Below are 14,286 nucleotides of genomic sequence, written 5' to 3'. Positions count from 1 at the left end.
GGTGGGAGAGATGGGAGTGTGGGTGGGGAGATGGGAGTGTGAGTGGGAGAGATGGGAGTGTGGGTGGGAGAGATGGGAGTGTGGGTGGGACAGATGAGAGTGTAGGTGGAGAGATGGGAGTGTGGGTGGGAGAGAGATGGGAGTGTGGGTGGGAGAGAGATGGGAGTGTGGGTGGGCGAGATGGGAATGTGGATGGAGAGAGATGTGTGGGTGGGAGAGATGGGAGTATGGATGGAGAGAGATGTGTGCGTGGGAGAGATGGGAGTGGCGATGTGAGAGATGGGAGTGTGGGTGAGATAGATGGGAGTGTAGGTGGGTGAGATGGGAGTGTGGGTGGGGAGATGGGAGTGTGGATTGGAGAGATGGGAGTATGGATGGAGAGAGATGTGTGGGTGGGAGAGATGGGAGTGTGGATGGGAGACATGGGAGTATGGATGGAGAGAGATGTGTGGGTGGGAGAGATGGGAGTGGGGATGGGAGAAATGGAGTGTGAGAATGAGAGATGGGAGTGTGGGTGGGAGAGATGGGAGTGTGGGTAGGAGAGAGATGGGAGTGTAGGTGGGAGAGATGGGAATGTGGGTGGGAGAGAGATGGGAGTCTGGGTGGGAGAGATGGGAGTGTGGGTGTGGAGATGGGAGTGCTGGTGGGGAGATGGGAGTGTGGATTGGAGAGATGGGAATGTAGGTGGGAGAGATGGGAGTGTGGGTGGGGAGATGGGAGTGTTGGTGGGGAGATGGGAGGGTGGGTGGGGAGATGGGAGTGTGGGTGGGAGAGAGATGGCAGTGTGGGTGGGTGAGATGGGAGTCTGGGTGGGAGAGATATGAATGTGGATGGGAGAGATGGGAGTATGGATGGAGAGAGATGTGTGGATGGGAGAGATGGGAGTGTGGATGGGAGACATGGGAGTGTGGATGGGAGAGATGGGAGTATGGATGGAGAGAGATGTGTGGGTGGGAGAGATGGGAGTGTGGATGGGAGACATGGGAGTGTGGGTGGGAGAGATGGGAGTGTGGGTGGGAGAGAGATGGGAGTGTTGGTGGGGAGATGGGAGTGTGGGTGTGGAGATGGGAGTGTGGGTGGGAGAGAGATGGGAGTGTGGGTGGGTGAGATGGGAGTGTGGGTGGTGAGATGGGAGTGTGGATTGGAGAGATGGGAGTGTGGGTGGGAGAGATGGGAGTGTGGGTGAGAGAGATGGGACTGTGGGTGGGAGAGATATGAGAGTGTGGTGGGAGAGAGATAGGAGAGATAGGAGTGTGGATGGTAGAGATGGGAGTGTAGGTGGGAGAGATGGGAGTGTGGGTGGGAGAGTTGGAAATGTGGGTGGGGAGATGGGAATGTGGGTGGGAGAGATGGGAATGTGGGTGGGAGAGATGGGAGTGTGGGTGGGGAGATGGGAATGTGGGTGGGAGAGATGGGAATGTGGGTGGGAGTGATGGGAGTGTGAGTGTGAGAGATGAGAGTGTTGGTGGGAGAGATAGGAGTGTGGGTGGGAGAGAGATGGGAGTGTAGGTGGGAGAGATGGGAGTGTGGGTGGGAGAGATGGGAATGTGGATGGGAGAGATGGGAGTATGGATGGAGAGAGATGTGTGGTTGGGAGAGATGGGAGTGTGGGTGGGAGACATGGGAGTATGGATGGAGAGAGATGTGTGGATGGGAGAGATGGGAGTGGGGATGGGAGACATGGAGTGTGAGAATGAGAGATGGGAGTGTGGGTGGGAGAGATGGGAGTGTGGGTGGGAGAGAGATGGGAGTGTAGGTGGGAGAGATGGGAATGTGGGTGGGAGAGAGATGGGAGTCTGGTTGGGAGAGATGGGAGTGTGGGTGGGGAGGTGGGAGTGTGGATTGGAGAGATGGGAGTGTGGGTGGGAGAGATGGGAGTGTGGGTGAGAGAGATGGGACTGTGGGTGGGAGAGATGGCAGTGTGGCTGGGGAGATGGGAGTGTGGGTGGGAGAGATGGGAGTGTAGGTGGGGACATGGGAGTGAGGGTGGGAGAGATATGAGAGTGTGGTGGGAGAGAGATAGGAGAGATAGGAGTGTGGATGGTAGAGATGGGAGTGTAGGTGGGAGAGATGGGAGTGTGGGTGGGAGAGTTGGGAGTGTGGGTGGGGGAGATGGGAGTGTGGGTGGGAGTGATGGGAGTGTGAGTGTGAGAGATGGGAGTGTTGGTGGGAGAGATAGGAGTGTGGGTGGGAGAGAGATGGGAGTGTAGGTGGGAGAGATGGGAATGTGGGTGGGAGAGAGATGGGAGTGTGGGTGGGGAGATGGGAGTGTTGATGGGAGAGAGATGGGAGTGTGAGTGGGAGAGATGGGAGTGTGGGTGGGAGAGATGGGAGATTGGGTGGGAGAGATGGGAATGTGGGTGGGAGGGAGATGGGAGTGTGGGTGGGGAGATGGGAGTGTTGGTGGGAGAGAGATGGGAGTATGAGAGGGAGAGATGGGAGTGTGGGTGGGAGAGATGGGAGTGTGGGAGGGAGAGATGGGAGTGTGGGTGGGAGAGATGGGAATGTGTGTGGGAGAGATGGGAGTGTGGGTGGGAGAGATGGGAGTGTGGGTGGGGAGATGGAGTGTGGGTGGGAGAGATGGGAGTGTGGGTGGGAGAGATGGGAGTGTGGGTGGGGAGATTGGAGTGTGGGTGGGAGAGATGAGAGTGTAGTTGGGCAGATGGGAGTGTGGGTGGGAGAGATGGGAGTGTGGGTGGGAGAGAGGTGGGAGTGTGGGTGGGAGAGAGATGGGAGTGTGGGTGGGCGAGATGGGAATGTAGATGGAGAGAGATGTGTGGGTGGGAGAGATGGGAGTATGGATGGAGAGAGATGTGTGGGTGGGAGAGATGGGAGTGGGGATGTGAGAGATGGGAGTGTGGGTGGGAGAGATGGGAGTGTAGGTAGGGAGATGGGAATGTGGGTGGGAGAGAGGTGGGAATGTGGGTGGGAGAGAGATGGGAATGTGGGTGGGGAGATGAGAATGTGGGTGGGAGAGATGGAAATGTGGGTGGGAGAGATGGGAGTGTGGGGAGATGGGAATGTGGGTGGGAGAGATGGGAATGTGGGTGGGAGAGATGGGAGTGTGGGTGGGAGAGATGTGAGTGTGGGTGGGAGAGAGATGGGAGTGTGGATGGTAGAGATGGGAGTGTAGGTGGGAGAGATGGGAGTGTGGGTGGGAGAGATGGGAGTGTGGGTGGGAGAGATGGGAGTGTGGGTGGAGAGATGGGAATGTGGGTGGGAGAGAGATGGGAGTGTGGGTGGAGAGATGGGAATGTGGGTGGGAGAGATGGGAATGTGGGTGGGAGAGATGGGAGTGTGTGTGGGGAGATGGGGATGTGAGTGGGAGAGATGGGAATGTGGGTGGGAGTGATGGGAGTGTGAGTGTGAGAGATGGTACTGTGGGTGGGAGAGATGGGAGTGTGGGTGGGAGAGAGATGAGAGTGTGGGTGGGAGAGATGGGAGTGTGGGTGGGAGAGATAGGAGTGTGGGTGGGAGAGAGATGGGAGTGTAGGTGGGAGAGATGGGAGTGTGGGTGGGAGAGATGGGAATGTGGATGGGAGAGATGGGAGTATGGATGGAGAGAGATGTGTGGTTGGGAGAGATGGGAGTGTGGGTGGGAGACATGGGAGTATGGATGGAGAGAGATGTGTGGATGGGAGAGATGGGAGTGGGGATGGGAGACATGGAGTGTGAGAATGAGAGATGGGAGTGTGGGTGGGAGAGATGGGAGTGTGGGTGGGAGAGAGATGGGAGTGTAGGTGGGAGAGATGGGAATGTGGGTGGGAGAGAGATGGGAGTCTGGTTGGGAGAGATGGGAGTGTGGGTGGGGAGGTGGGAGTGTGGATTGGAGAGATGGGAGTGTGGGTGGGAGAGATGGGAGTGTGGGTGAGAGAGATGGGACTGTGGGTGGGAGAGATGGCAGTGTGGCTGGGGAGATGGGAGTGTGGGTGGGAGAGATGGGAGTGTAGGTGGGGACATGGGAGTGAGGGTGGGAGAGATATGAGAGTGTGGTGGGAGAGAGATAGGAGAGATAGGAGTGTGGATGGTAGAGATGGGAGTGTAGGTGGGAGAGATGGGAGTGTGGGTGGGAGAGTTGGGAGTGTGGGTGGGGAGATGGGAGTGTGGGTGGGGAGATGGGAATGTGGGTGGGAGAGATGGGAATGTGGGTGGGAGTGATGGGAGTGTGAGTGTGAGAGATGGGAGTGTTGGTGGGAGAGATAGGAGTGTGGGTGGGAGAGAGATGGGAGTGTAGGTGGGAGAGATGGGAATGTGGGTGGGAGAGAGATGGGAGTGTGGGTGGGGAGATGGGAGTGTTGATGGGAGAGAGATGGGAGTGTGAGTGGGAGAGATGGGAGTGTGGGTGGGAGAGATGGGAGATTGGGTGGGAGAGATGGGAATGTGGGTGGGAGGGAGATGGGAGTGTGGGTGGGGAGATGGGAGTGTTGGTGGGAGAGAGATGGGAGTATGAGAGGGAGAGATGGGAGTGTGGGTGGGAGAGATGGGAGTGTGGGAGGGAGAGATGGGAGTGTGGGTGGGAGAGATGGGAATGTGTGTGGGAGAGATGGGAGTGTGGGTGGGAGAGATGGGAGTGTGGGTGGGGAGATGGAGTGTGGGTGGGAGAGATGGGAGTGTGGGTGGGAGAGATGGGAGTGTGGGTGGGGAGATTGGAGTGTGGGTGGGAGAGATGAGAGTGTAGTTGGGCAGATGGGAGTGTGGGTGGGAGAGATGGGAGTGTGGGTGGGAGAGAGGTGGGAGTGTGGGTGGGAGAGAGATGGGAGTGTGGGTGGGCGAGATGGGAATGTAGATGGAGAGAGATGTGTGGGTGGGAGAGATGGGAGTATGGATGGAGAGAGATGTGTGGGTGGGAGAGATGGGAGTGGGGATGTGAGAGATGGGAGTGTGGGTGGGAGAGATGGGAGTGTAGGTAGGGAGATGGGAATGTGGGTGGGAGAGAGGTGGGAATGTGGGTGGGAGAGAGATGGGAATGTGGGTGGGGAGATGAGAATGTGGGTGGGAGAGATGGAAATGTGGGTGGGAGAGATGGGAGTGTGGGGAGATGGGAATGTGGGTGGGAGAGATGGGAATGTGGGTGGGAGAGATGGGAGTGTGGGTGGGAGAGATGTGAGTGTGGGTGGGAGAGAGATGGGAGTGTGGATGGTAGAGATGGGAGTGTAGGTGGGAGAGATGGGAGTGTGGGTGGGAGAGATGGGAGTGTGGGTGGGAGAGATGGGAGTGTGGGTGGAGAGATGGGAATGTGGGTGGGAGAGAGATGGGAGTGTGGGTGGAGAGATGGGAATGTGGGTGGGAGAGATGGGAATGTGGGTGGGAGAGATGGGAGTGTGGGTGGGGAGATGGGGATGTGAGTGGGAGAGATGGGAATGTGGGTGGGAGTGATGGGAGTGTGAGTGTGAGAGATGGTACTGTGGGTGGGAGAGATGGGAGTGTGGGTGGGAGAGAGATGAGAGTGTGGGTGGGAGAGATGGGAGTGTGGGTGGGAGAGAGATGGGAGTGTGAGTGGGAGAGATGGGAGTGTGGGTGGGAGAGATGGGGGTGTAGGTGGGGAGATGGGAGTGTGGGTGGGAGAGGTGGGAGTGTGGGTGGGAGAGATGGGAGTGTGGGTGGGAGAGATGGGAGTGTGGGTGGGAGAGATGGGAGTGTGGGTGGGAGAGGTGATAGTGTAGGTGGGGAGATGGGAGTGTGGGTGGGAGAGATGGGAGTGTGGGTGGGAGAGATGGGAATGTGTGTGGGAGAGATGGGAGTGTGGGTGGGAGAGATGGGAGTGTGGGTGGGGAGATGGGAGTGTGGGTGGGAGAGATGGGAGTGTGGGTGGGAGAGATGGGAGTGTGGGTGGGACAGATGAGAGTGTAGGTGGAGAGATGGGAGTGTGGGTGGGAGAGATGGGAGTGTGGGTGAGAGAGATGGGACTGTGGGTGGGAGAGATGGCAGTGTGGCTGGGGAGATGGGAGTGTGGGTGGGAGAGATGGGAGTGTAGGTGGGGACATGGGAGTGAGGGTGGGAGAGATATGAGAGTGTGGTGGGAGAGAGATAGGAGAGATAGGAGTGTGGATGGTAGAGATGGGAGTGTAGGTGGGAGAGATGGGAGTGTGGGTGGGAGAGTTGGGAGTGTGGGTGGGGGAGATGGGAGTGTGGGTGGGAGTGATGGGAGTGTGAGTGTGAGAGATGGGAGTGTTGGTGGGAGAGATAGGAGTGTGGGTGGGAGAGAGATGGGAGTGTAGGTGGGAGAGATGGGAATGTGGGTGGGAGAGAGATGGGAGTGTGGGTGGGGAGATGGGAGTGTTGATGGGAGAGAGATGGGAGTGTGAGTGGGAGAGATGGGAGTGTGGGTGGGAGAGATGGGAGATTGGGTGGGAGAGATGGGAATGTGGGTGGGAGGGAGATGGGAGTGTGGGTGGGGAGATGGGAGTGTTGGTGGGAGAGAGATGGGAGTATGAGAGGGAGAGATGGGAGTGTGGGTGGGAGAGATGGGAGTGTGGGAGGGAGAGATGGGAGTGTGGGTGGGAGAGATGGGAATGTGTGTGGGAGAGATGGGAGTGTGGGTGGGAGAGATGGGAGTGTGGGTGGGGAGATGGAGTGTGGGTGGGAGAGATGGGAGTGTGGGTGGGAGAGATGGGAGTGTGGGTGGGGAGATTGGAGTGTGGGTGGGAGAGATGAGAGTGTAGTTGGGCAGATGGGAGTGTGGGTGGGAGAGATGGGAGTGTGGGTGGGAGAGAGGTGGGAGTGTGGGTGGGAGAGAGATGGGAGTGTGGGTGGGCGAGATGGGAATGTAGATGGAGAGAGATGTGTGGGTGGGAGAGATGGGAGTATGGATGGAGAGAGATGTGTGGGTGGGAGAGATGGGAGTGGGGATGTGAGAGATGGGAGTGTGGGTGGGAGAGATGGGAGTGTAGGTAGGGAGATGGGAATGTGGGTGGGAGAGAGGTGGGAATGTGGGTGGGAGAGAGATGGGAATGTGGGTGGGGAGATGAGAATGTGGGTGGGAGAGATGGAAATGTGGGTGGGAGAGATGGGAGTGTGGGGAGATGGGAATGTGGGTGGGAGAGATGGGAATGTGGGTGGGAGAGATGGGAGTGTGGGTGGGAGAGATGTGAGTGTGGGTGGGAGAGAGATGGGAGTGTGGATGGTAGAGATGGGAGTGTAGGTGGGAGAGATGGGAGTGTGGGTGGGAGAGATGGGAGTGTGGGTGGGAGAGATGGGAGTGTGGGTGGAGAGATGGGAATGTGGGTGGGAGAGAGATGGGAGTGTGGGTGGAGAGATGGGAATGTGGGTGGGAGAGATGGGAATGTGGGTGGGAGAGATGGGAGTGTGGGTGGGGAGATGGGGATGTGAGTGGGAGAGATGGGAATGTGGGTGGGAGTGATGGGAGTGTGAGTGTGAGAGATGGTACTGTGGGTGGGAGAGATGGGAGTGTGGGTGGGAGAGAGATGAGAGTGTGGGTGGGAGAGATGGGAGTGTGGGTGGGAGAGATAGGAGTGTGGGTGGGAGAGAGATGGGAGTGTAGGTGGGAGAGATGGGAGTGTGGGTGGGAGAGATGGGAATGTGGATGGGAGAGATGGGAGTATGGATGGAGAGAGATGTGTGGTTGGGAGAGATGGGAGTGTGGGTGGGAGACATGGGAGTATGGATGGAGAGAGATGTGTGGATGGGAGAGATGGGAGTGGGGATGGGAGACATGGAGTGTGAGAATGAGAGATGGGAGTGTGGGTGGGAGAGATGGGAGTGTGGGTGGGAGAGAGATGGGAGTGTAGGTGGGAGAGATGGGAATGTGGGTGGGAGAGAGATGGGAGTCTGGTTGGGAGAGATGGGAGTGTGGGTGGGGAGGTGGGAGTGTGGATTGGAGAGATGGGAGTGTGGGTGGGAGAGATGGGAGTGTGGGTGAGAGAGATGGGACTGTGGGTGGGAGAGATGGCAGTGTGGCTGGGGAGATGGGAGTGTGGGTGGGAGAGATGGGAGTGTAGGTGGGGACATGGGAGTGAGGGTGGGAGAGATATGAGAGTGTGGTGGGAGAGAGATAGGAGAGATAGGAGTGTGGATGGTAGAGATGGGAGTGTAGGTGGGAGAGATGGGAGTGTGGGTGGGAGAGTTGGGAGTGTGGGTGGGGAGATGGGAGTGTGGGTGGGGAGATGGGAATGTGGGTGGGAGAGATGGGAATGTGGGTGGGAGTGATGGGAGTGTGAGTGTGAGAGATGGGAGTGTTGGTGGGAGAGATAGGAGTGTGGGTGGGAGAGAGATGGGAGTGTAGGTGGGAGAGATGGGAATGTGGGTGGGAGAGAGATGGGAGTGTGGGTGGGGAGATGGGAGTGTTGATGGGAGAGAGATGGGAGTGTGAGTGGGAGAGATGGGAGTGTGGGTGGGAGAGATGGGAGATTGGGTGGGAGAGATGGGAATGTGGGTGGGAGGGAGATGGGAGTGTGGGTGGGGAGATGGGAGTGTTGGTGGGAGAGAGATGGGAGTATGAGAGGGAGAGATGGGAGTGTGGGTGGGAGAGATGGGAGTGTGGGAGGGAGAGATGGGAGTGTGGGTGGGAGAGATGGGAATGTGTGTGGGAGAGATGGGAGTGTGGGTGGGAGAGATGGGAGTGTGGGTGGGGAGATGGAGTGTGGGTGGGAGAGATGGGAGTGTGGGTGGGAGAGATGGGAGTGTGGGTGGGGAGATTGGAGTGTGGGTGGGAGAGATGAGAGTGTAGTTGGGCAGATGGGAGTGTGGGTGGGAGAGATGGGAGTGTGGGTGGGAGAGAGGTGGGAGTGTGGGTGGGAGAGAGATGGGAGTGTGGGTGGGCGAGATGGGAATGTAGATGGAGAGAGATGTGTGGGTGGGAGAGATGGGAGTATGGATGGAGAGAGATGTGTGGGTGGGAGAGATGGGAGTGGGGATGTGAGAGATGGGAGTGTGGGTGGGAGAGATGGGAGTGTAGGTAGGGAGATGGGAATGTGGGTGGGAGAGAGGTGGGAATGTGGGTGGGAGAGAGATGGGAATGTGGGTGGGGAGATGAGAATGTGGGTGGGAGAGATGGAAATGTGGGTGGGAGAGATGGGAGTGTGGGGAGATGGGAATGTGGGTGGGAGAGATGGGAATGTGGGTGGGAGAGATGGGAGTGTGGGTGGGAGAGATGTGAGTGTGGGTGGGAGAGAGATGGGAGTGTGGATGGTAGAGATGGGAGTGTAGGTGGGAGAGATGGGAGTGTGGGTGGGAGAGATGGGAGTGTGGGTGGGAGAGATGGGAGTGTGGGTGGAGAGATGGGAATGTGGGTGGGAGAGAGATGGGAGTGTGGGTGGAGAGATGGGAATGTGGGTGGGAGAGATGGGAATGTGGGTGGGAGAGATGGGAGTGTGGGTGGGGAGATGGGGATGTGAGTGGGAGAGATGGGAATGTGGGTGGGAGTGATGGGAGTGTGAGTGTGAGAGATGGTACTGTGGGTGGGAGAGATGGGAGTGTGGGTGGGAGAGAGATGAGAGTGTGGGTGGGAGAGATGGGAGTGTGGGTGGGAGAGAGATGGGAGTGTGAGTGGGAGAGATGGGAGTGTGGGTGGGAGAGATGGGGGTGTAGGTGGGGAGATGGGAGTGTGGGTGGGAGAGGTGGGAGTGTGGGTGGGAGAGATGGGAGTGTGGGTGGGAGAGATGGGAGTGTGGGTGGGAGAGATGGGAGTGTGGGTGGGAGAGGTGATAGTGTAGGTGGGGAGATGGGAGTGTGGGTGGGAGAGATGGGAGTGTGGGTGGGAGAGATGGGAATGTGTGTGGGAGAGATGGGAGTGTGGGTGGGAGAGATGGGAGTGTGGGTGGGGAGATGGGAGTGTGGGTGGGAGAGATGGGAGTGTGGGTGGGAGAGATGGGAGTGTGGGTGGGACAGATGAGAGTGTAGGTGGAGAGATGGGAGTGTGGGTGGGAGAGAGATGGGAGTGTGGGTGGGAGAGAGATGGGAGTGTGGGTGGGCGAGATGGGAATGTGGATGGAGAGAGATGTGTGGGTGGGAGAGATGGGAGTATGGATGGAGAGAGATGTGTGCGTGGGAGAGATGGGAGTGGCGATGTGAGAGATGGGAGTGTGGGTGAGATAGATGGGAGTGTAGGTGGGTGAGATGGGAGTGTGGGTGGGGAGATGGGAGTGTGGATTGGAGAGATGGGAGTATGGATGGAGAGAGATGTGTGGGTGGGAGAGATGGGAGTGTGGATGGGAGACATGGGAGTATGGATGGAGAGAGATGTGTGGGTGGGAGAGATGAGAGTGGGGATGGGAGAAATGGAGTGTGAGAATGAGAGATGGGAGTGTGGGTGGGAGAGATGGGAGTGTGGGTAGGAGAGAGATGGGAGTGTAGGTGGGAGAGATGGGAGTGTGGGTGTGGAGATGGGAGTGCTGGTGGGGAGATGGGAGTGTGGATTGGAGAGATGGGAATGTAGGTGGGAGAGATGGGAGTGTGGGTGGGGAGATGGGAGTGTTGGTGGGGAGATGGGAGGGTGGGTGGGAGAGAGATGGCAGTGTGGGTGGGTGAGATGGGAGTCTGGGTGGGAGAGATATGAATGTGGATGGGAGAGATGGGAGTATGGATGGAGAGAGATGTGTGGATGGGAGAGATGGGAGTGTGGATGGGAGACATGGGAGTGTGGATGGGAGAGATGGGAGTATGGATGGAGAGAGATGTGTGGGTGGGAGAGATGGGAGTGTGGATGGGAGACATGGGAGTGTGGGTGGGAGAGATGGGAGTGTGGGTGGGAGAGAGATGGGAGTGTTGGTGGGGAGATGGGAGTGTGGGTGTGGAGATGGGAGTGTGGGTGGGAGAGAGATGGGAGTGTGGGTGGGTGAGATGGGAGTGTGGGTGGTGAGATGGGAGTGTGGATTGGAGAGATGGGAGTGTGGGTGGGAGAGATGGGAGTGTGGGTGAGAGAGATGGGACTGTGGGTGGGAGAGATATGAGAGTGTGGTGGGAGAGAGATAGGAGAGATAGGAGTGTGGATGGTAGAGATGGGAGTGTAGGTGGGAGAGATGGGAGTGTGGGTGGGAGAGTTGGAAATGTGGGTGGGGAGATGGGAATGTGGGTGGGAGAGATGGGAATGTGGGTGGGAGAGATGGGAGTGTGGGTGGGGAGATGGGAATGTGGGTGGGAGAGATGGGAATGTGGGTGGGAGTGATGGGAGTGTGAGTGTGAGAGATGAGAGTGTTGGTGGGAGAGATAGGAGTGTGGGTGGGAGAGAGATGGGAGTGTAGGTGGGAGAGATGGGAATGTGGGTGGGAGAGAGATGGGAGTGTGGGTGGGGGGTTGGGAGTGTTAGTGGGAGAGAGATGGGAGTGTGAGTGGGAGAGATGGGAGTGTGGGTGGGAGAGATGGGAGATTGGGTGGGAGAGATGGGAATGTGGGTGGGAGGGAGATGGGAGTGTGGGTGGGGAGATGGGAGTGTTGGTGGGAGAGAGATGGGAGTATGAGAGGGAGAGATGGGAGTGTGGGTGGGAGAGATAGGAGTGTGGGAGGGAGAGATGGGAGTGTGGGTGGGAGAGATGGGAATGTGTGTGGGAGAGATGGGAGTGTGGGTGGAAGAGATGGGAGTGTGGGTGGAGAGATGGAGTGTGGGTGGGAGAGATGGGAGTGTGGGTGGGAGAGATGGGAGTGTGGGTGGGGAGATTGGAGTGTGGGTGGGAGAGATGAGAGTGTAGTTGGACAGATGGGAGTGTGGGTGGGAGAGATGGGAGTGTGGGTGGGAGAGAGGTGGGAGTGTGGGTGGGAGAGAGATGGGAGTGTGGGTGGGCGAGATGGGAATGTAGATGGAGAGAGATGTGTGGGTGGGAGAGATGGGAGAATGCATGGACAGAGATGTGTGGGTGGGAGAGATGGGAGTGTGAATGGGAGAGATGGGAGTATGGATGGCGAGAGATGTGTGGGTGGGAGAGATGGGAGTGGGGATGTGAGAGATGGGAGTGTGGGTGGGATAGATGGGAGTGTAGGTGGGTGAGATGGGAGTGTGGGTGGGGAGATGGGAGGGTGGATGGGAGACATGGGGGTGTGGATGGGAGAGATGGGAGTATGGATGGAGAGAGATGTGTGGGTGGGAGAGATGGGAGTGTGGATGGGAGACATGGGAGTGTGGGTGGGAGAGATGGGAGTGTGGGTGGGAGAGAGATGGGAGTGTTGGTGGGGAGACGGGAGTGTGGGTGTGGAGATGGGAGTGTGGGTGGGAGAGAGATGGGAGTGTGGGTGGGTGAGATGGGAGTGTGGGTGGTGAGATGGGAGTGTGGATTGGAGAGATGGGAGTGTGGGTGGGAGAGATCGGAGTGTGGGTGAGAGAGATGGGACTGTGGGTGGGAGAGATGGCAGTGTGGCTGGGGAGATGGGAGTGTGGGTGGGAGAGATGGGAGTGTAGGTGGGGACAGGGGAGTGCGGGTGGGAGAGATATGAGAGTGTGGTGGGAGAGAGATTGGAGAGATGGGAGTGTGGATGGTAGAGATGGGAGTGTAGGTGGGAGAGATGGGAGTGTGGGTGGGAGAGTTGGGAGTGTGGGTGGGGAGATGGGAATGTGGGTGGGAGAGATGGGAATGTGGGTGGGAGAGATGGGAGTGTGGGTGGGGAGATGGGAATGTGGGTGGGAGAGATGGGAATGTGGGTGGGAGTGATGGGAGTGTGAGTGTGAGAGATGGGAGTGTTGGTGGGAGAGATAGGAGTGTGGGTGGGAGAGAGATGGTAGTGTAGGTGGGAGAGATGGGAATGTGGGTGGGAGAGAGATGGGAGTGTGGGTGGGGAGATGGGAGTGTTGGTGGGAGAGAGATGGGAGTGTGAGTGGGAGAGATGGGAGTGTGGGTGGGAGAGATGGGAGATTGGGTGGGAGAGATGGGAATGTGGGTGGGAGGGAGATGGAAGTGTGGGTGGGGAGATGGGAGTGTTGGTGGGAGAGAGATGGGAGTATGAGAGGGAGAGATGGGAGTGTGGGTGGGAGAGATGGGAGTGTGGGAGGGAGAGATGGGAGTGTGGGTGGGAGAGATGGGAATGTGTGTGGGAGAGATGGGAGTGTGGGTGGGAGAGATGGGAGTGTGGGTGGGGAGATGGAGTGTGGGTGGGAGAGATGGGAGTGTGGGTGGGAGAGATGGGAGTGTGGGTGGGGAGATTGGAGTGTGGGTGGGAGAGATGAGAGTGTAGTTGGGCAGATGGGAGTGTGGGTGGGAGAGATGGGAGTGTGGGTGGGAGAGAGATGGGAGTGTGGGTGGGCGAGATGGGAATGTAGATGGAGAGAGATGTGTGGGTGGGAGAGATGGGAGTATGGATGGAGAGAGATGTGTTGGTGGGAGAGATGGGAGTGTGAATGGGAGAGATGGGAGTATGGATGGAGAGAGATGTGTGGGTGGGAGAGATGGGAGTGGGGATGTGAGAGATGGGAGTGTGGGTGGGATAGATGGGAGTGTAGGTGGGTGAGATGGGAGTGTGGGTGGGGAGATGGGAGTGTGGATTGGAGAGATGGGAGTGTGGGTGGGAGAGATGGGAATGTGGATGGGAGAGATGGGAGTATGGATGGAGAGAGATGTGTGGGTGGGAGAGATGGGAGTGTGGATGGGAGACATGGGAGTATGGATGGAGAGAGATGTGTGTGTGGGAGAGATGGGAGTGTGGATGGGAGAGATGAGAGTGTAGGTGGAGAGATGGGAGTGTGGGTGGGAGAGAGATGGGAGTGTGGGTGGGAGAGAGCTGGGAGTGTGGGTGGGCGAGATGGGAATGTGGATGGAGAGAGATGTGTGGGTGGGAGAGATGGGAGTATGGATGGAGAGAGATGTGTGCGTGGGAGAGATGGGAGTGGCGATGTGAGAGATGGGAGTGTGGGTGAGATAGATGGGAGTGTAGGTGGGTGAGATGGGAGTGTGGGTGGGGAGATGGGAGTGTGGATTGGAGAGATGGGAGTATGGATGGAGAGAGATGTGTGGGTGGGAGAGATGGGAGTGTGGATGGGAGACATGGGAGTATGGATGGAGAGAGATGTGTGGGTGGGAGAGATGGGAGTGGGGATGGGAGAAATGGAGTGTGAGAATGAGAGATGGGAGTGTGGGTGGGAGAGATGGGAGTGTGGGTAGGAGAGAGATGGGAGTGTAGGTGGGAGAGATGGGAGTGTGGGTGTGGAGATGGGAGTGCTGGTGGGGAGATGGGAGTGTGGATTGGAGAGATGGGAATGTAGGTGGGAGAGATGGGAGTGTGGGTGGGGAGATGGGAGTGTTGGTGGGGAGATGGGAGGGTGGGTGGGGAGATGGGAGTGTGGGTGGGAGAGAGATGGCAGTGTGGGTGGGTGAGATGGGAGTCTGGGTGGGAGAGATATGAATGTGG

The sequence above is a fragment of the Scyliorhinus torazame genome, chromosome 6, assembly GCF_047496885.1.
Source record: "Scyliorhinus torazame isolate Kashiwa2021f chromosome 6, sScyTor2.1, whole genome shotgun sequence".
Classification (NCBI taxonomy): Eukaryota; Metazoa; Chordata; class Chondrichthyes; order Carcharhiniformes; family Scyliorhinidae; genus Scyliorhinus; species Scyliorhinus torazame.
Note: the sequence above shows the minus strand (reverse complement) of the source record.